The sequence below is a fragment of the Nomascus leucogenys genome, chromosome 22a (assembly GCF_006542625.1).
Source record: "Nomascus leucogenys isolate Asia chromosome 22a, Asia_NLE_v1, whole genome shotgun sequence".
NCBI classification, from domain to species: Eukaryota; Metazoa; Chordata; class Mammalia; order Primates; family Hylobatidae; genus Nomascus; species Nomascus leucogenys.
This window is the reverse complement of record NC_044402.1, coordinates 96,478,811-96,499,127: the sequence shown is the minus strand read 5'-3', so window position 1 is coordinate 96,499,127 and position 20,317 is coordinate 96,478,811.

Genomic DNA, 20,317 nt, shown 5'->3' with positions numbered 1-20,317 from the left:
CTAGTAAGCCCTGATAGCTGAGTTCCAGTGATATCCAAGAAGGAGCCACTGCAGCTTCTCTTTTCCTCCCATCCTCCTCACATTCATCCTAGTGACTTTTTTCCTGTCTTTCTACACAAATTTTACCTATGATTTGACCACTTCTAACAACGCAAATATCTTATAATGAAGATAGGAGTCTGTTCAATTTAACCTTATTCAGGAAACTCCGTATTTGTGTGAAATGATGCAATGCCATTATTGAGAGGTATCTGTAACCCTGCATGATAAAAACATGCATAAGAAGAATGTGGTCTAATCCCCAAACTGAGTCTGAGTTTCAGGGCCTTTTGCTTCTGTTTGTTTGTTTGTTTGTTTGTTTCAGTCTGGCTCTGTCACCCAGGCTGGAGTGCAGTGGCACAACATGAGCTCACTGCAACCTCCACCTCCCAGGCTCAAGCGATCCTCCCACCTCAGCCTCCTGAGTAACTGGGACTACAGGCACACACCACCACACCTGGCTAATTGTTGTATTTTTGTAGAGACAAGGTCTCAGTATATTGCCCAGGCTGGTCTCAAACTCCAGAGCTCAAGCGATCCGCCGGCCTTGGCCTCCCAAAGTGCTAGGAGTAGTTATAGGTGTGAGCCACCGTGCTGGCAGTTGTTTTTGTTTGTTTATTTGTGATAAGGCCTGGCTGTCATCCATGCTGGAGTGCAGTGGCATGATCTTGGCTCACTGCAATCTCCGCCTCCCAGGCTCAAGCCAGCCTCCCACCTCAGCCTCCGAGCAGCTGGGACTACAGGCATGCACCACCATGCCCAGCTAATTTTTTTGTATTTTTTGTAAACACAGGGTTTTGCCACGTTGCCCAGGCTGGTCTTGAACTCCTGAGCTCAAGCAGTCCTCCCACCTTGGCCTCCCAAAGTGCTGGGATTACAGACGTGAGCCACTGGGCCTTGCTCTGTTTTATCTGCTTTCTGATTTAGTAGGTGAGGGACAGCACTCTGGACCTTAGCCATTTTACTTCCATCTTACTGCCGTGAGTTTAGTGAGAATGTCACTTTTAGACTCTAATTTTCCAAAACTTAGTTTTTTTCCCGTTCATTTGTGTTTTCCAAATTAATTTGTTTGTCTAGTATGGATGCAAAGGAATGCCAAAGACATTAAAGCTTTCTGAGTTGTGGCTTAAGGCCAGCTACTGCCCACTGAAAGGGTGATAAAAATAAAAAAGGAGGAAAGAGGACCCCAGCAGTTGTGCCACCCCCCAAGAATATAATGCTAATTATTGACCAACTGTCAAGATTCAGAGTGGTAACTGCATTCCAAGGAGCTGGCAGGAAGGATGAGCGTGTGTGTGCTGTCCATATCATAGCCATCTGGGTCAGAAGGAGCGAAAGGATGGTTAGGACAGGAGTGTAGTGGAGGGAAAGTTAAAACAACGGTAGATGGATCATCTTAGGGCTTGCTGGGGTGGGTAGGAACATACTTCAATTTGGTTTCTGATTGAGAAGAAGAAAGCTATGCTCCCTGTTGAAGGCACAGTTTGATCTACTAGGTGGGAAATACCCTCATTTTATAACTTCAGTAATTTAACATTTTCTGTATTGCAAAATGGAATTTAGTCCCAAAGTATTAAAGCTAACCATAGCTTAATCATGACATTCAACAATTTAGCATAAAATTATGTTGTGGATTTTTTTTCATTTAAGAATTATTGTTAGTATTATTGAACACCATACATGAAACAGAAGAAAGGGTGCTTTTATTTCATTATACTTATTTGGTTTTTTTAGCGGACATCCCTTGACATTAGAATAGCATTTGAGACATTTTCATGATTTCTAAAGATAACTTAAATGCTCTCCGTTAATCTGGAAAGCGAAATCCTAAGAGCGAGGTTGCAAATGGAGACTGAATCAGTGTTTCCAAGTCAGGAAGTTAATCAAGACCGAAAATAGATTTGCTTAGATTTTATCTGCAGAGTCGTTTATTTGGCTTTCGTAATTGAACAGCTCAGCAGAATAAGATGGCCCTAGTTGTATGGTTTCTGGGGAACACAGGAGAATTAAATTTATATATCTGATTTTTATGTGTAGTGCCCTTGGGCAGGTGATATCTTTCTATCTGACTTTTAAGATATTACAGCCTGAGGAGTGTGGATAGCCGCGTTGTGTGATTCAAACTGAATCAGCTATTATTGATGCAGGTAGGGAACCATCAGTCAACTTCTGGTTACTATCACCTTCACAAAAAAGAATGGATGATGTTCAAGAATTACCTTGGAAGGATTAACCAGGAATTAACACAGAATGGGATGTTCTTTTAGGACTCTAATGCTCTAAAAGATATGATTACAACCTATTTTTCTTTATATGATAGCATAAGTAAAATTTGGGGCTGTTAATATGTTGGAAAGTGCTTAAAATTACATGTTTTTATAATAGGGATGCAGGCATTCCAAAATAAATGAATAAAAATACATGCATCTCTCTCGCCTCTTACTGCAAGTATTAATCTAATTTTATAATAATGATTACTTTTTAATATTAAGGCTCTGTAAAAAAAATTATTTCTAAGATTTCAGTAGAACACAGGTGGTGTATTTTTTTAAGCTTTTAATTTCTCTTCACCAACCTCAGTCATTACGTTCACCACACAGTGTGTCACAGTTAATAGTGGTATTTCAGTTTTTGCATTGATTTAAGCTTCATATTTATTTAATGTGACTTTTAATGGAGAATAATAATGGGAGATGCTTGCTGTTAGCATTAAGGTTATACAGCTCTCACTTCACCTTATATGTAATTTTTTTTTCAAAGTAAATAATGCAGATTGTTGACATCCTAGAAATGGTTTCTGGGTGGTATTACATGGAGCCTAGGACTCTGAACTGGAACTAGTTGCTTATTTTCTGGGAAGTCTGTATTCTTATTCTCAACTGAACCCCTGACTCTTTTGTTGTATTTTTTATGATTCCGAAATGCTTTGAGGGAAAGATATTTTAATGTGTACAATTTGTTTTATTTTCATACTGATCTCTATTTTTGTTTAAAACCATGTTGCATCATGAAATCACTTAATCCAAAATAAATCTTCTTTAAAAAAATAGATTATGACTTTTCTGTAATACTTTTGGGGAGGGAAAACTCAGAAGGGAGGAGAATAGAAGCAGAGATAAAGATTTCATGGCATTAGTTTGTAGCTCTATAAATATTGGAGGTTCTGTTTTCATAGTATTTATAATATTTTGTGTATTTTTATTTATATTTTTATTATTTATTAATAAAATATTTATTTTGTTTGGAATCTACTTTGTTTATCCCTACAAGAATGTTTTACTGTTTGATGGGCTGTTAATGTTAAAGGAATGAATTATAACACAAATCATAACTTCTTAACTCACATGGGTTGAGACTATTTGTTAAGCCATCTTATTTGAGTGTTTACTTTATAAACACATAGGCACACCACTGCCTCCACCACCACTACCACGCACATCAGTTTAATCTAGGGGTCGCGTGTGCATATGCCTACAGGGACCATTTAGGTATTTAACCAGTGAAATTGGCTAGGTGGAAGCAACACAGAGTGGTAGGGCTTACCTAAAGGGACATTCTAATATTTTGCTCCAGCAGATCCTAGCCACATGAAATTCCAGTCTAGTGTTAAAAGATCTGATATATCAAGGGAAACCCAGAAACTCAAATTTTTATGTGATATTTCCAGATCTTTTTAGTACTGGGTGTATCAAACCAAATATATCTACAGATTGATTTGCCCTGCAGGTCACCAGTTTGAAACCCGTGTTTTAATGGATAACATTATCTTTTATATTTAGTTGTCTAATGATGTAAATTGACCAGATAAGTAAAATGTTACTAAAACACGGCAGTTAATAAAAAGAGATGGGGAATATATATATATAGCCATATATGTGTGTGTGTGTGTATATATATATGTCTACACACTATGAGGGCAGTCAATCACTAAGGGATGCCCTTAAAATGATCTGTATTTACCAACTCATGTTAATTTATATGAATTAACTCATGAAAACCAACTTGCGTTAATTCATATGAGTTAAGAGTAACCCTGTCAAGATTTCATGGAACACGTGTGTCATTAAGCTTCTTATTACATATTTTACACTAGAAATGAACATATATCACATGAGAGCATTTAAGCAGAAGATTCATCTGCTATCACCGACTGAAGTCTGACATTGTTACTGAAGGGGGAAGAGCAAGATACTGATTCACAGCACTGACTTCTGGTTTTTGTGCCATGACATCCCTCTATATCCTTTGACCTCAGTGTATTTTTAGAATGATAAATATATCTGCCTTCATAATTTCCTTTAATCCTGAACCCCATTTAATTAGTGAGAGTTTAGTAATAAATAATAATGAATAATTCCCACTATCCACCATCCCAGGAAGTCTTTCATACTGTTCTTTATTTCATACTTAAACCAATTAAAGACATTCTGGTTTAAGTATGAAGTTAAGTTTAAGTATGAAGTTGAAGTCTCTTCATACTTTTCTCCTCCTTTTCTTGCTCAAAAATGTTTACCCATTAATTACTTTTTTTTTCCCTTCTAAATAGATACCTCATTTGTCAGCCAAAGTAAACTTTGGAATCATAAGAATAAAGAAATGAGAGTATCTGATAAAGATATAATGTTTACCTTGATAGACATGGGTTTCACACACTTTATTTGTCCTATTATTTTCAAATCCTTTTATGGATAGATGCTTCCAAAAGATGTTTAATCACTGGTTTTTCACTTAGAAAGGAAAAGCTAGGGGCCAGGAGCAGTGGCTCAGGCCTGTAATCCCAGCACTTTGGGCGGCCGAGGCAGGTGGATCGCCTGAGGTCAGGAGTTCAAAACCAGTCTGGCCAACATAGTGAAACCCTATCTCTACTAAAAATACAAAAATTGACTGGGCGTGGTGGCCGGCGCCTGAAATCCCAGCTACTGGGGAGGCTGAGGCAGAAGAATCACTTGAACCAGGGAGGCGGAGGTTGCAGTGAGCCGAGATGGCACCATTGCACTCCAGCCTGGGCAACAAAGAGCAAAACTCCATCTCAAAAAAAAAAAAAAAAGAAAGAAAGAAAAAAGAAAAGCTAGAAAAGTGTAAATTATTGGAACAATATACATTTTCTGACAATTTATAATGTGACTAAATACCACCCTTGCTACACAGAATACCACCCATTGGCTAGTATAAGAATTCATATCTAGGTTGGTATTCATTTGGCATGAAAAATGGACCCCAAGTCCAAATTCTTGAACCTCATCAACACATCCCTCTCCCTGCTCCTGCCCCCAAATTAAATTCCTGATTTCATGGCCAAGTAAAGACCTACTTTTTACTACTATGAGGCTTTTGTCCCAGCATCCAAATTAATCTCTTTAGAATTGAATTAAACCATATGAAGGACATGTTTTGAGTATAAGTAGAGTCAGGTCTAAGAAGACTGAATGCTTTAGAATGAATGTTTGTGTCCTCTCAAAATCTATACGTTAAAACCTAATTTCCAATGTGATAGCGTTTAGAGATGGGGCCTTCGAGAGGTGACTAGGTCCTGAAGGTGGAACTCTCATGAATGGGATTAGTGCCCTTATAAAAGAAACCCCATAGATTCCTTCTGCCATGTGAAAACACAGTGAAAAGACAGCAATCTATGAACCAGGAAGCCAGCCCTTAACAGGCTCCAAATCTGCCAGAGCCTTGATCTTGAACTGCAGAACTGTAAGAGATAAATTTCTGTTGTTTATAAACTACTTAGTCTCTGGTATTCTGTTAAAGCGGTTCAATGGACCAAGGCCCAAAAGAGGCCAAGAGGTTGCTTGTTTTTTCCTAAACCCACATTCACAGCTTGACCTTCTACATCTTATTTCAAGGGCAGGGCAAATTCCAGAAAGAGAAAGCCAGCATATAAAGAGAAATAGGATAACATATTTTCTAATACTTAAAGCAGCGCTGGTCCAGATTGGGGTCTTCTTGGGGCAGAGGAACCCTGAATGAAAAGAGTCCAGGTCCTTCTGATGAGTCCAGAAAAATGGGAGGGCCCCCAGATGAGATGGTCAGACTTGCCTAAGGATGGGCAACTTCCCTACACTCCAGCCTCGTGGCCTGGAAATTCAAGAGAAATCTGAAGTTATCAAATCCCCAAGAAGAACACAACTCTGGATTCTTGAGCCTGTCCTAACTAGAACAGTGCTTCTCTGTGGAGGAAGGGAGGGAGAATGAAGAGGAGCCGTACATTTACCTTAGGGGCCAATTCTAGCCTTGAATGGTTGGCTTTCCAGAACAAAACAAGCCATTTTTAACTGTTAACTAAAGAGCTATTAACCAATTAGTGCTAATTTACTATTACTCCATATCAGCATTTCTTAAACTTTGTATCAAATCACCAATAATAATAAAGGACCCTTCAAATATGAACATGTAGCTAGCTCTACCAATACAAAATTATTCGTATTTCATTTATTTTTAAGTAAGTTTAAATTGTTCATATGTCAAACTGGGTTTCAATTTGAAAATATAATTTTTCCCCTTTAGCTTTAATAGCAACTTGTTATTATTAAGTAACCCTAAGTATTAAAGACATTGGATGATACACTAAGATACTACTTTGATTTTGCCTCTTCCTTGACTTGCTGCTTTGTACCCTGAGGTGTGTGTACCACTGGTTTGAAAAGCAATGTATATATCATCAGAGTCTCTTCTCACACCATAGTACTGATAATTTGGAGCAAAAATGTTTGGGTTTGTTTTTCTCTCATCTGCAATTAGCCTGTCTGTTATGTCACTCATAATAATGTTTAAGGAGGAATGAAGATAACAGGCTGCCTGAAACTTAGAACCAAGCAGGAATACCAATAATGTGGTGGCTAGAGTGTATGTACCTATCTTTTTCATCCTGCCACAGAGTTTAGGTGTGGTAATGGTTGTATGTGCACGTTGTGTAAATGTGTATTTGCACGTTAGCAAATGTTTTCTAACTGACTTTGAACCTGTCCTTAGCTAAGCCTTTTTTACTTAAGACATAAAATCATATTTCAAAATTAGCCCTACTCCTTGGAGAAATGACTGCTTCTAGAGAATATACAAGATAAGCCTAGAGCATCTTGTAGTGCTAGAAACTGAAGTGATTTTTTAAAATGAAACCAAAAAACACCATGAGCGTCTGTCAAAGGGATGCAGGAGCTAACTAAAAGAGCTCCAGTGGCCAAAGCTGGAACAGTTTGGACAACAAAATAAAGTAGTATCTGATTATAACACAAAGTATAAAATAACTATCTAAGTTCATACTGATAAGTAATTGATTGAATAATTAATAAATGAAGAGACAAATCTGAGCAGAAGAATTCCAAATAATTTATGTAGATACTCCACTCTTAAGTGGGGGCTACCCATACTGACTTATTTCCAAAGAGTACAGCAAAGGAAGGAGGAAAGGGGAGAAAAGTTACAGTGAAGAAGCCTGAGAAACACTACCTCAGCCAGATGCTCAAGTTCAACATCAACAGTTATAAATCACATGAATAGTGTGTGCCTTTGATATGATGTGATAAAAATGACACTTTATCTCTGTGGTCTTTCTTCCCAAAATACATAATCCCAATGTAACCATGAGAAAATCATCAGACAATCTCTAATAGAGGGACACTCTACAAAATATCTAACCAGTTCTCTTCAAAGCTGTCAAAGTCATCAAAACCTAGAAAAGTCTGAAAAATGATCACAACCAAGAGGAGCCTAATGAGATATGATGACTAAGTGGAATGTGGTGTCCTGGATAGGATCCTAGAACAGAAAGACAACATTGGGTAAATACAAAAGAAATTTGAATAATGTATGGAATTTAGTTAATAAAAATGTATTGATTTCTTAATTATAACTATTGTGCCATACTAACGTAAGACGTTGGCAAGGGAAACTGGTGTGAGGTATATGGAAACTCTACTATTTTCTCAATTTTTCTATAAATCTAAGACAATTTTTTAAAATAGTATTTAAAATTTAATAGCTAATTTTCAAATTAGCCCTAAAAGCAGAATATGTAACACAGCCCCCCAGATCAATTCATTAATGGTTCTTTACTCATAGGGTAACCAGAGGCCAATCTTTAACTGCAACCAAATAGCAACTATAACAATGAATACAGACAACTGCATAAACACCAATCAATGAGAAGAATATGAGGAAGCATTGCTGGTTCAGTGGCAGAATTCTCACCTCCCACGCAATGAGAAGAATATTTGCTTGATAGGTAAGCAATGTTTTCATCCTAAGCAATATAATTGTGTTATAGATAGTAAATCTGATATTTTGTATTAAAAGTAAATGGAGTTTTTTTTTTTAAGAAGAAGAAGAAAAGAAAAGAGAATGATTGGTTACAGAGAAATATTTCAGCGACAGAATCCACCTAATAAAGTGAATAAAGTGCCAGAGATTTGGAAACCAGTGACTATGGTGCCATGCCTAGAAAGGTTCTGGAGTAGCTAACTCATTACACAGATGGGTGTGCAGAAATCTAAAGAAGCAGTTTCACACTAAGTAGTCAACTAAATTAATCATTCAAGCCACACATGACACTGTTTGTCAAGTAATTGATAATACATCTATTTACCTTTTTACTTCTTAGAGTAATACCTTCACTTATCTTCTATTCCCAAGAACTAAATTATTCCACATGAAAGACTTTTACAGCTTATTATAACTCTCTAAGTGTGAAAAACGTAAACATTTTAACTCTTCTTATGGGAATCTTTTAAAAGATTTATAAATTTCTATGATCTTAAATAGGACACACTAGAGAAAATGTATTTGTTGGTAACTTAGGGTCACCCTTATAGACAACAAACAATATTATGCTGTAATTGTTGGGTAGATATTCAACTGTTTTATTCCTAAATTAAATGGTCCAAACTATGCTTTACTGTTAATACTGTTCTAATTCTCCTTTCTGGTTCATTAAAATTTCATTTTTGCTTCATTTTGACTAAAGTAGCCCCTCCTCATTCTCTGCTTTGCTGCCTTAAGTTAGTGATATGCTGAGAAATCAGATACACAAACTCACCTAACCTTTGGCTATATGAATAGAGAGGATGTTGTTGACAAGAACCTGAGGGCTATTCTTGGATACAGGATGAAAGTGCACATGTGTTAAAGAACAGTATGAAACAGTAACTTTCTCGCCTGGTTGTCACGTAGCAGTAAAATTCAGCCCCACGCTTCAAAAGAAAAATATTGATTGGTAGGAACAGGAGAATGGCCTAGTGTTACAAACTATACGTATAGTTAAAAGGAACATTTGCCAATAACAAGTAGCAATTATCATCCATTCATCATTATTGCATAACAAGGAATAAATTTTAACACATTTATATAAAGAGAAGGAGAATCTCAGAATAGCTGTCATTTAAGTAAATTAAATTTTATTAATAATCAGGTTGGTCCAGAGTTGGAGAAAATTTTTGCAATCTATCCATCTGACAAGGGTCTAATATCCAGAATCTACAAGGAACTTAAACACATTTACAAAAAAAAAAAAAAACCCATTAAAATGTAGTCAAAGGACATGAACAGACACTTCTCAAAAGAAGACATTCATGCAGCCAACGAACATAAGAAAAAAAGCTCAACATCACTGAATATTAGAGAAATGCAAATCAAAACTACAATGAGATACCATCTCATGCCAGTCAGAATGGCAATTATTAAAAAGTCAAGAAACAACAGAAGCTGGCAGAGTTATGGAGAAATGGTAACGCTTTTTTTTTTTTTTTTTGAGACGGATCTCGCTCTGTCACCCAGGCTGGAGTGCAGTGGTGCAATCTTGGCTCACTGCAAGCTCCGCCTCCCGGGTTCACGCCATTCTCCTGCCTCAGCCTCTCCGAGTAGCTGGGACTACAGGCACCCGCCACCACGCCCGGCTAATTTTTTGTATTTTTTTAGTAGAGACGGGGTTTCACCGTGGTCTCGATCTCCTGACCTCGTGATCCACCCGCCTCGGCCTCCCAAAGTGCTGGGATTACAAGCTTGAGCCACCGCGCCCGGCCGGTAACGCTTTTACACTGTTGGTGGGAGTGTAAATTAGTTCAACCATTGTGGGAGACAGTGTGGCAATTCCTCAAAGATCTAGAGCCAGAAATACCATTTGATCCAGCAATCCCATTACTGGGTAATATACCCAAAGGAATATAAATCATACTATTACAAAGATAAATGCATGCATATGTTCATTGCAGCACTGTTCACAATAGCAAAAAACATGGAATCAACCCAAATGCCCATCAATGATAGACTGGATAAGAAAAATGTGGTACATATACACCATGGAATACTATGCAACCATAAAAAGGAATGAGATTATGTCCTTTACAGGGACATGGATGGACCTGGAAGCCATTATCCTCAGCAAACTAATGCAGAGACAAAAAAACAAACACTACATGTTCTCACTTATAAGTGGGAGCTGAACAATGAGAACACATGGACACAGGGAGAGGCACAACACACATTGGGACCTGTCAGGAGGTAGGGTGGGGGAAGGGTGAGCATTAGGAAAAATAGCTAATGCATGTTGGGCTTAATACCTAGGTGATGGATTGACAGGTGTAGCAAACCACCATGCCACATGTCTACCTAAGTAACAAACCTACACATTGTGCACTTGTACCCTGGAATTTAAAATAAAAATAAATATTTAAAAAATTAGGTTGGATTCTGTTATTTACAACCCAACAGTCCTAACTATTACATTCTATAAAGCGTAAAGCCCTGGGTGTAGCACACACAAAGTGCTCAAAATACAATAACTGTAGTGACAGTTGTCTGACCCTCTACATGAGGCAGGCACTTCCTTACTAACTTCAAACTAGTTCTACTCTAATAGTCCAGTTCAAAAGGTGGACTGACTTTGACGAGGCTTTATTCACCCCTCTGTTGGAGGTCTCCGTGGTTCAGACCGAAGAGGTGAAAGTCTTGCCCTTGGCTCTGACCCATTTCTCTATTTGTGTTAATCGCATTTGTGAGCCAGTTGTTAGTCTATTTCTATTCTTTGGGGAGGCTCCACTTCACCTAGTAGGTGGCCAGAAATGTAAGCCTCATTTTCTTGAGACCAGAGAGTAGTATCAAGTCAGATTCATGTAAGAGCCAGAAGCAAACTCTTGATCTTTCCTTTTCTGAGGGCTTATAACCCATTCAGAGGTGCCATGCATAGTTTATAAAAGCATGGCTTGTCTTCACCAGAGTGACTCAAATGAAAAGAACTGATGATAGTAACACCTATGAAGGATATGGAGCAATGGGAATTCTCTGCATTACTGGTGGGAGTGTAAATTGATGTATCCACTTTGATAAACTGTTTAGCAGCATCAATTACAGCCAAATATATGCACACCATGACTAGCAATTCCAGTTTCCGAGTGTGTACCCAACAGAAATGAGTGCTTATGTCCACCAAAACAAATGTTCAAGAACTTTCATAGCACTTTATTAATAAAACTGAAGACAATGCAAATGTCTGTCAATAGTAGAATAGATTGTGATTATAGTAATTCATGATAATATAACTCGGCGATGAAAAAGATCAATTGCTGCTGCAAGCAACAACATCGATGAATCCACAGACAAAAGAGTTCTAACACAGCAGGGCACAGTGGCTCACGCCTGTAATCCCAGCACTTTGGGAGGCCAAGGCGGGTGGATCATGAGATTAGGAGTTCAAGACCAGCCTGGCCAACATAGTGAAACCCCATCTCTACTAAAACTATAAAAACATAAAAAATAAAAATAAAAAAGCTGGGCATGTTGGCGGGCTTCTATAGTCCCAGCTACTTGGGAGGCAGAGGTTGCAGTGAGCTGAGATATTGCCACTGCACTCCAGCCTGGGTGACACAGTGAGAATTTGACAAAAAAGAAAAAAAAAAAAAGAGTCCTAATACAAAGAGGGCACACCGTTAAGGTTCCATCATGTGAACCTTAAAAACAGGCAATAGGAGCCGGTGATGATAGAAGTCAAAACCGTGCTTACCATGGATATACTGGAATTGGGGAGGACTTCTCCATGGCTAGAAGTGTACTATTTCTTGATTTGGGTGGTGGTACAAGGGTGTATACCTATTTGTTATCAACTGCACACGTAAAATATAAGCACTTCTTGTATGTAAGTTATAGGTCAATAAAAAAAGACAAATATATTTTAAAGTAAATTTGCTTCTTTTTGAGACAGGGTCTCACTCTGTCACCCGTGTTGGAGTGCAGTGGTATGATCACGGCTTACTGTAGTCTTGACCTCCTGGGCTCAAGTGATCCTCTCAACTCTGCCTCCTGAGTAGCTGGGACCACAGGTGCACCTCCATGCCCAGTTAATTTTTGTAGTTTTTGTAGAGATGGGGTTTTGCCATTTTACCCAATCTGGTCTTGAACTCCTGAGCTCAAGTGATCCTCCCACCGTGGCCTCCCAAAGTTCTGGGATTACAGGCGTGAGTCACTGTGCCTGGCCAAATTTGCTTTATTTAAAAAAAAAAAAAAAAAAAAAAAAAGCGTAGTCTTCAAAGTGACAGATTAACTTCATATCCTGGTTCTACACTTCATATCCCAGTTCTGCCACTTTGTTGGGTGACCTTGGGCAACCTCACCAGTGTAAGTCTTACTGTTTTCATTTGTAAAATAGGGGTTTTTCTTTCTCCTGCAGTGCTTTTTATGTTAAATAAGTCCATGTATAGCTATTAGGTTGGTGCAAGAGTAATTGTGGGTTTTGCCATTACTTTTTTTTTGAGACGGAGTCTCACTCTATCACCCAGGCTGAAGTGCAGTGGCACAATCTCGGCTCACTGCAACCTCTGCCACTGGGGTTCGAGTGATTCTCCTGCCTCAGCCTCCCGAGTAACTGGGATTACAGGCACCTGGCAACGCACCTGGCTAATTTTTGTATTTTTAGTAAAGACGGGGTTTCACCATCTTGGCCAGGCAGGTCTTGAACTCCTGACCTCATGATCCACCTGCTTCGGCCTCCCAAAGTGCTGGGATTACAGGCGTGAGCCACCACTGAGCCACCATGCCCAGCCACCATTACTTCTAGTAGTTCATTGCTTTGTACTTGTTAAGGGCTCAGTAGATGTTACTTTCCTTCCTCCTCCTGTCCCAGTGGACTGGCTTCATAGTTCCTGTCTATTGTCTTTGGGAGGCCACCAAATCTCAAGGCTATTTATATGGAAAGGGTGATTGAGCTACCCTAGCTCAAAACGTTATCCAGTCTTCCCTGGGTCAGACGACAAAACCACATATTTCTGCAGGTCCATTTGTCCATCCTTTCATCCATCCCATGAACACTTACCATACTTTATGCCAGGTACCATAAGTGCTAGGAAACACTGCTGAATAGAGCAGCCATGTTTCCTGCCTTTGGGGAGTTTACAGTGACATGGGGAAGACGGGCAATAAACAAATAAGTCCATAATTACCAATGGTTATAAAAAGTGCTATAAAGAACAGGGAGCAGCAAGGGACGGAGAAAGCCTCTCAGAGGATGTAACATTTAAGATGAGAACTGAAGTTGGAAGAGCAGCCAGTCATTGGAAGATCAGAGGGAAAGCTCCTGCAGTATCCTATCATTGCAGTCCTATAAACATCCAAAATAATTACAGAGTATACTTGAAAGACAGAATGGCTGCCAAGGAGAATCTTCTCACATGTGAACGTTGTAACATCTATTATGTTTCTCAGAAGAGTTTTGGCCTACTTCCTGTTCCTTAGAAGTTAGATAACCAGATAAGTAGGTTCCCACTATAATAATATAAACTTACTTGAATAATGAGCTACAGAGATGGGAAATAAAATTGAGAACAGGTAAGCTGTACTTAGATTGTAGTGCAGTATCCTGAAAAGAAATGGGATTTGTAATCTGAGTTCAAATTTTGTCTTCACTCACTCCCTATAGGGCCTTAAGTAAGTCACTCAAACTCTGTAAGCCTGGGTTTCCTCATCTGAGAAGTGAGAATAACCATTCAAGGTTGTGTTCCAAGAATTAAATAAAATGACGAATACATGGCATCTTGCATATAAATGTATTGCCCCGCTTTACTTAGAACATTCCTGTGTGTCATTTCACTGTAAAAACAATTAATTATTTGTACTCTTAGTTCTTCATTCTTACTACAGAAATGTCAACTTTTAAAAACAGCAAGTACATTTCTTTCTCTTAAATATCTTCCTCTAACCTTAGCTCTTGGTTTGCAATTCTTAGTTCTGTGCTAAATCTTACTACTTTAGGTGGTAAATCATTCTTGATTTTCCTAAATCCCCACCTGAAACCTCCTCAGGCAATCTGGGCCGCAGCAGGGAGTGAGTGTGGCCCAGCCAGGTGGGGAGATGTGAACACTGTTTTGGGGCTTCTGGTGCTGCACACACCTGCAGGTAAGACAGCTGTGGGGCTCCGTCTGGCTTGCCATCTGGACTTTGGGTCCTCCAGAAAAATTACGTTTCCCTTTCTTCTGCATCGTTCGCAGCTGGTCTGTTGTAGGGCTCCTGTAATGCTTCAGGCAAGGGGTGGGGTGAGAGAAAAGAGAAAGCACGTCTCGGGTAAGTGCGCTCTCTGGAGAGTCTTCTCTGTCAGGGGTCACTCAAAAGGGCCCACAGTCTTCAGCCCTAGACTGAACCCTGACCTCTGATGGACAAGTCACTCTCACGACCTCTTTTCTCATCTGTAAAATGGGATAACACTAGCTTTGCTAACGGTAATCCCCAGATTGTTGAGGCCCAGATAAGTCATTGCATGTGAAAGCTCTATATTGACTAAAATGCTGTACAGACATCAAGTGTTATTAATATTAATATATCCTGTGCCACATTCAGCATGTGTGATTGACCCAGAAGCTTTCAGACCTAATCAGGACTGAGCTACTAGCAGGGGATTTTTCTAGGTTAATGAGTAACAGAAAGTGTCTCAAAGGTATTGCCTATTTTTACTGTGAAAGGACAACCTCCTCAGAGACAGGCTTAATGAGAAGAAGAACACAAGGACTGGTGATTAAGAGATAATTATATACGAAACTAGCCTATTCTGATAATTTGTGTGATTTATTTGGGAAAATTATAAATGTGCTGATAGCTTAGGTTAAACTAAACAAACCTTACTGAATTAATGGCGACTGATCAAATCTTTATTTCTGCAATTTCCTGTTCTTAGCAGGAAGAAAAAAAAAGGCCTGGGTGAGAGACAGGAAGAAATAAAGACAACTGATTTTATGCCTGTGGAACTTCTCTCAAGTAGACCAAGATAATCATCTGTCAAGTGCTCAAACATCTCATATTTTAAAAGGTGCGTCTGTAGTTTAGGCTTGCAAGAAATAGCTTAACATTGGTCATTCCATGTGCCGGTTTTTACATTTCTCAACCTGTTCTCAAGGTGGGGTGTACTAATTTATGCTTGTCTGTGGATTTCTACTATACACAAGCCTTTCTGCTAAGAAGTTAACTGTGGGAATTGAAGATGAGAGGAAATAGCAATGGGTTGCTCTCCCTGTACGTTTTCCCTAAATTATTTCAAGATGCTGCTTCAAAGAATCCTTCATCTGTGGTAGTATTTCAATTGTAGAAGAAGATGCTTTTTCTAGCAAAATTAATTTAAGTCCCTAATAATTCGAGTCAGCATGAAATGGAAAAATCTGAAGGGCCCAACTGACCTGCACACTTTTCACTTTTGATGTCTAACAATAAGGTAGTAACTAGACTAGAATAGAAATGCGTTAAAATTTGCTTGCGAAATTGTAGAAGGCAGAACCATTCCAGGCACTAGCAGCTCAAACAGAAAAGCGTTATATTTTATATGTCGTATTAAATAATAATGAAAAGTAACCTAATAGGAACCAGTTCCAAAATCCTTTCTGGATAATTTGGTACATTTGAAATCTAGTGTGTTTTTCATGCCTCTCTTAAGCACTCTGTAAAACAAGATTCTCTCAAATGCGTTAGAACATTTCTGTTTTGATTGGCTCAGAGAGGCTGGAGGTACTTGAAATGATTTATAATGAACTAAGCACATGGCATGGCGTCACCAGGCATTCTCTTCAGAGCCTCTTGACCATTTTATAGAAATTGCATAGCTGGGAAGTAATACAATGAAAATCTTACACTCTGCTTGTTGAAAGTTGGATCACAATTCCAAAGTCTAAGTAAAAGTTTATAGCCAGAGTAGAAGGCCAACATTTTTTTCATCTTTCAAAAAGCTAGATGTTTTCATTTATTTGTGTTGTTGTTTGTTTTCTTTTTTAAACACGGTTGCCCAGGCTGGAATGCAATGGCACAATTATAGCTCACTGCAACTTTGAACTCCAGAGCTCAAGCAGACCCCCTTCTTCAGCCTCCTGAGTAGCTAGGACTACAGGCACATGCCACCATGCCTGCCTTATTTATTTATTTATTTATTATTTATTTTTTTGTAGAGACAGAGTTTCGCCATGTTGCCCAGGCTGGTCTCAAACTCCTGGCCTCAAGTGATCCTCCTGCGTCAGCCTCCCAAAATGCTGGGATTACAGGCATGAGCCACCGTGCCTGGCTGTTGTTTGTTTTCTATGGCAGATAAAACAAAGGGTACATTTGTTTTGCTTTCTTTTTATTTTGGTTAACCATGGTTTATTTGTAGAATTTCAGACAGGCTGATTAATGTAAAAGTGGTCAAAATATGTAACCACAGAAGCTAACTAAGAAATCAGTTTTTCATAGGACCAGTCAGAGTTCTTAATTGCAAGCAACTAAACATCTCTGGATATCTGAAGCTGAAAAACAATGTATTTAAAGGATATTGAGTAGTTCATAGAAAGGAGATCCAGGCTGGAGAACCAAAGTGAGGACTAGATAACTAGGAAAAGCATCCAAAGTCATGTCTGTGGATTGTTCAGGGGAAGACGATGACACTATTGCCCAAACGCAGTATTCTACACTGCAGCTTGTGCCATGGACACTGGAGATGCCACTAGACCTGCTGCTTGCAAGGCCTGATTGCTCCTTCCGTCTCAGCGTTCTTCATGGCCCAGACTTACTAGCTCCAGATTCAAAGGTTCAAGTGCATATGTGTGATTGGTTGATAGAACCTAAGGTAATTGTTCCTCCCAAGCTGCAAGGAGTATATTTGTCACTTTCACTGTCATGGACTCAAATTCTCTAAACACTGATAGGATTAAGATACAGGGTGGCCATAGAGTAACAAATGTCCCAGTCTTGAAAGAGCAAACGGGTCACTATGATGAGAATAGTGGTTCTCAAGCTGTTTGGTTCTGAAACTTTCTACACTCAAATATTACTCAGGACCTCAAAGAGTTTTGGTTGATGCAGGTTATATCTATGTAGATAAGTAATGGTAAATATGGTAAATATGGTAATCTAGTAAGTATGGTCCATAGGACACGGTTAGTATGGTCAATACTTACCATATTAGAAATTAAAGGAGAGGCAGGCAACATGCTAGATGAAAGATTCACTTTGTGATTAAAATCAGATTATATACATGATATTGAAACAGAATTTTCTGGATCTCTTTCTGGATTCCTATTTCATATACTTTTATCTGACTTGGAAATTTTGATTGGAGGTTGATATTGGATTGAACCTGCATCAAATTACTAATACAATGGTGTTTTTAATAGACTGCAAAAATAATAGCAGGGCTATATTTTGATTATTTTATTAGTTCTACATTCTCTAAATTTGAATATTTAAAGCAATGGCAGACTCCTTCATTTTTCTAAACAAAGCCTTTTATTTTAGGACAGTTTTAGATTCATACCCAACCAATTTCCCTTTTTATTATAGGATCTTACATTAGCAAGGGTGCATTTGTCACAACTGATAAGCCAATATTAATACGTTATTATTAAATAAAGATTTCCTTAGTTTTTGCCTAACATCATTTTTCTATTCCAGGTTCCCACCCAGCATACCACACTATACTTAGTCATCACATGTCCTCAGGTCTCTCTTGGCTGTAATTATTTCTCAGACTTCCCTTGTTTTGGATGGCCCTGACAGTTTTGAGGAGTGTAGGTCAGGTATTTTATAGAATGTTCCTCAACTGGGATTTGCCTAATGATTTTCTGATGGTTGCACTGGGGTTGTGGGGTTTTAGGAGGCAGACTACACAGGCAAAGTGTCACACTTACCACGTTATATTAAGGGTACCTAACATCATGACTTATGACTTATGACTACTGACCTCATCCTTGATCATCTGGCTTGAGGTGGGTTTCGTCAGGTTTCTCCACCCTAAAGCTGCTTTCTCCCCATCTGTTACTATATTTCAGTCTTTGGAAGAAAGTCACTATGGGCAGCCCACACTTAAGGAGTGGGGAGTTATGCTCCACCAACTTGAAGGTGGAGTATCTGCATAAATTACTCATATTTCTTCTGTACGGAAGATTTGTCTATTCTTTCAACCATTTATTTATGTCAGTATGAATTCATAGATATTTATTTTATACTTTGGGTTATAGTCTACTACTGCTTTATTTCTTGTGTTGCTCAAATTGTCCTAGCTTTGGCCATTGTGAGCTCTTGTAGTTGGCTCTTGGTTCCTCTCTCTTTGAATGCCTCCATAATTGCATGGTGGTGTTTGCTTGCACTTCCTTCTTTCTGGACTACAAGATACTTCAAGCCCATCTGTATATTTCCATCCTCAGTCATAGAAGCAGCCATTTCTCCAAGGAGCTTTGATTCCTTTTCTTGGAGAATGATATTAGAGACTAAGACCTGAGTGCTAAGTATGCTGCTGTTTCTGAGGTGTCATTACTTTTTAGGCACCCTCAGCTGACAGAAGAAGGAGCTATACATGTGTATATAAACCCATGTATATATACATAACCTACAAATATTTCTATATGTAAACATCTGTATCTATATTAAGCTAAACAGGAGTTTCGACCAGATGTCTCTAACTCTGATCCATTGCCATAGGGATCATTTTAGCCCTCTCCCTTTGCATTTTTTATATACTTGAAAAGTTATTTTAACAATAAGGCAATTTTGGAATGGTAGATATGAGAAGAAACAAAAGGCTGAAAAGAACAAGGACTCCAGGAACTAGATGAATAAAACACCCAAGAAGGTGTGCTCTTTTGTTAGTAGCTAGTTATTAAATATCCACACAGTAAAAGTCTGTGTATGCTGAGTGTGGTGGCTCACGCCTGTAATCCTGACACTTCGGGAGGCTGGGGGAAGGTGAGTTGCCTGAGCTCAGGAGTTTGAGACCAGCCTGGGCAAATGGCGAAACCCTGTCTCTACTAAAAAAAAAAAAAAACAAACAAACAAAAAAACTGTTTGTGGAGCACTTGCCTGTAGTCCCAGCTACTCAGGAGGCTGAGGCACGAGATTCACTTGAGCCTGGGGGGCAGAGGTTGCAGTGAGCTGAGATCGCGCCACTGCACTCCAGCCTGGCTGACAGAGTGAGAACCTGTCTCAAAAAAAAAAAAAAAAAAAAAAAAAAGTCTGTGTAGTAGAGGATGGACTTGAATGACTTCGAGCAAGTATATAACTTCCATGTCCCTTAGTTTTCTGTTTTTTGTTTTTTGTTTTGTTTTGAGATGGAGTCTCACTCTGTTGCCCAGGCTGGAGTGCAGTGGTGTGATCTTGGCTCACTGCAACCTCTGCCCAGTTCCCACCATTCTCGTGGCTCAGCTTCCTGAGTAGCTGCGACTACAAGCGCCCGCCACCACATCCAGCTAATTTTTTTTTTTTTTTTGTATTTTTAGTAGAGACGGGGTTTCACCGTGTTAGCCAGAATGGTCTCAATCTCCTGACCTCGTGATCCACCTGCCTCGGCCTCCCAAAGTGCTGGGATTACAGGTGTGAGCCACAATGCCTGGCCAGTTTTCTCATCTTTAAAGGAGGAAAATATAGCACTGTAACTCACAAGAGGATGTGAGCATTAGATGAATTAACATAAGCAACACATTTAGAACAGTGCCAGGCTCATTATTTATAAACTGTTGTTGCCATGTACACTATGAGGCAAGTATATTATCTCCATTTTACAGATGAAAAATAGAGGCACGGAGATTTTCTAACCTGGTCAAGATCTCACAGCTGGTAAATTACAGAACCATTCTCTCATAATCTGTGACCTTTTAAAGGTTTCTGAACAGCTCTGAACTTACTGCTTCTTTGGTAAAAGTGAAGCCATGAAATGCTGCTCTATAAATCTAAAGGAAAGGCCAACTACTAAAAAGACTCAAGAATCTTTGAATATTCTCAATGTCAGGAATGCTGTGATAATCAGGAATAGTACCATTTCCCACATTACTAATGCTTTTATGCCACAAAATGGCTC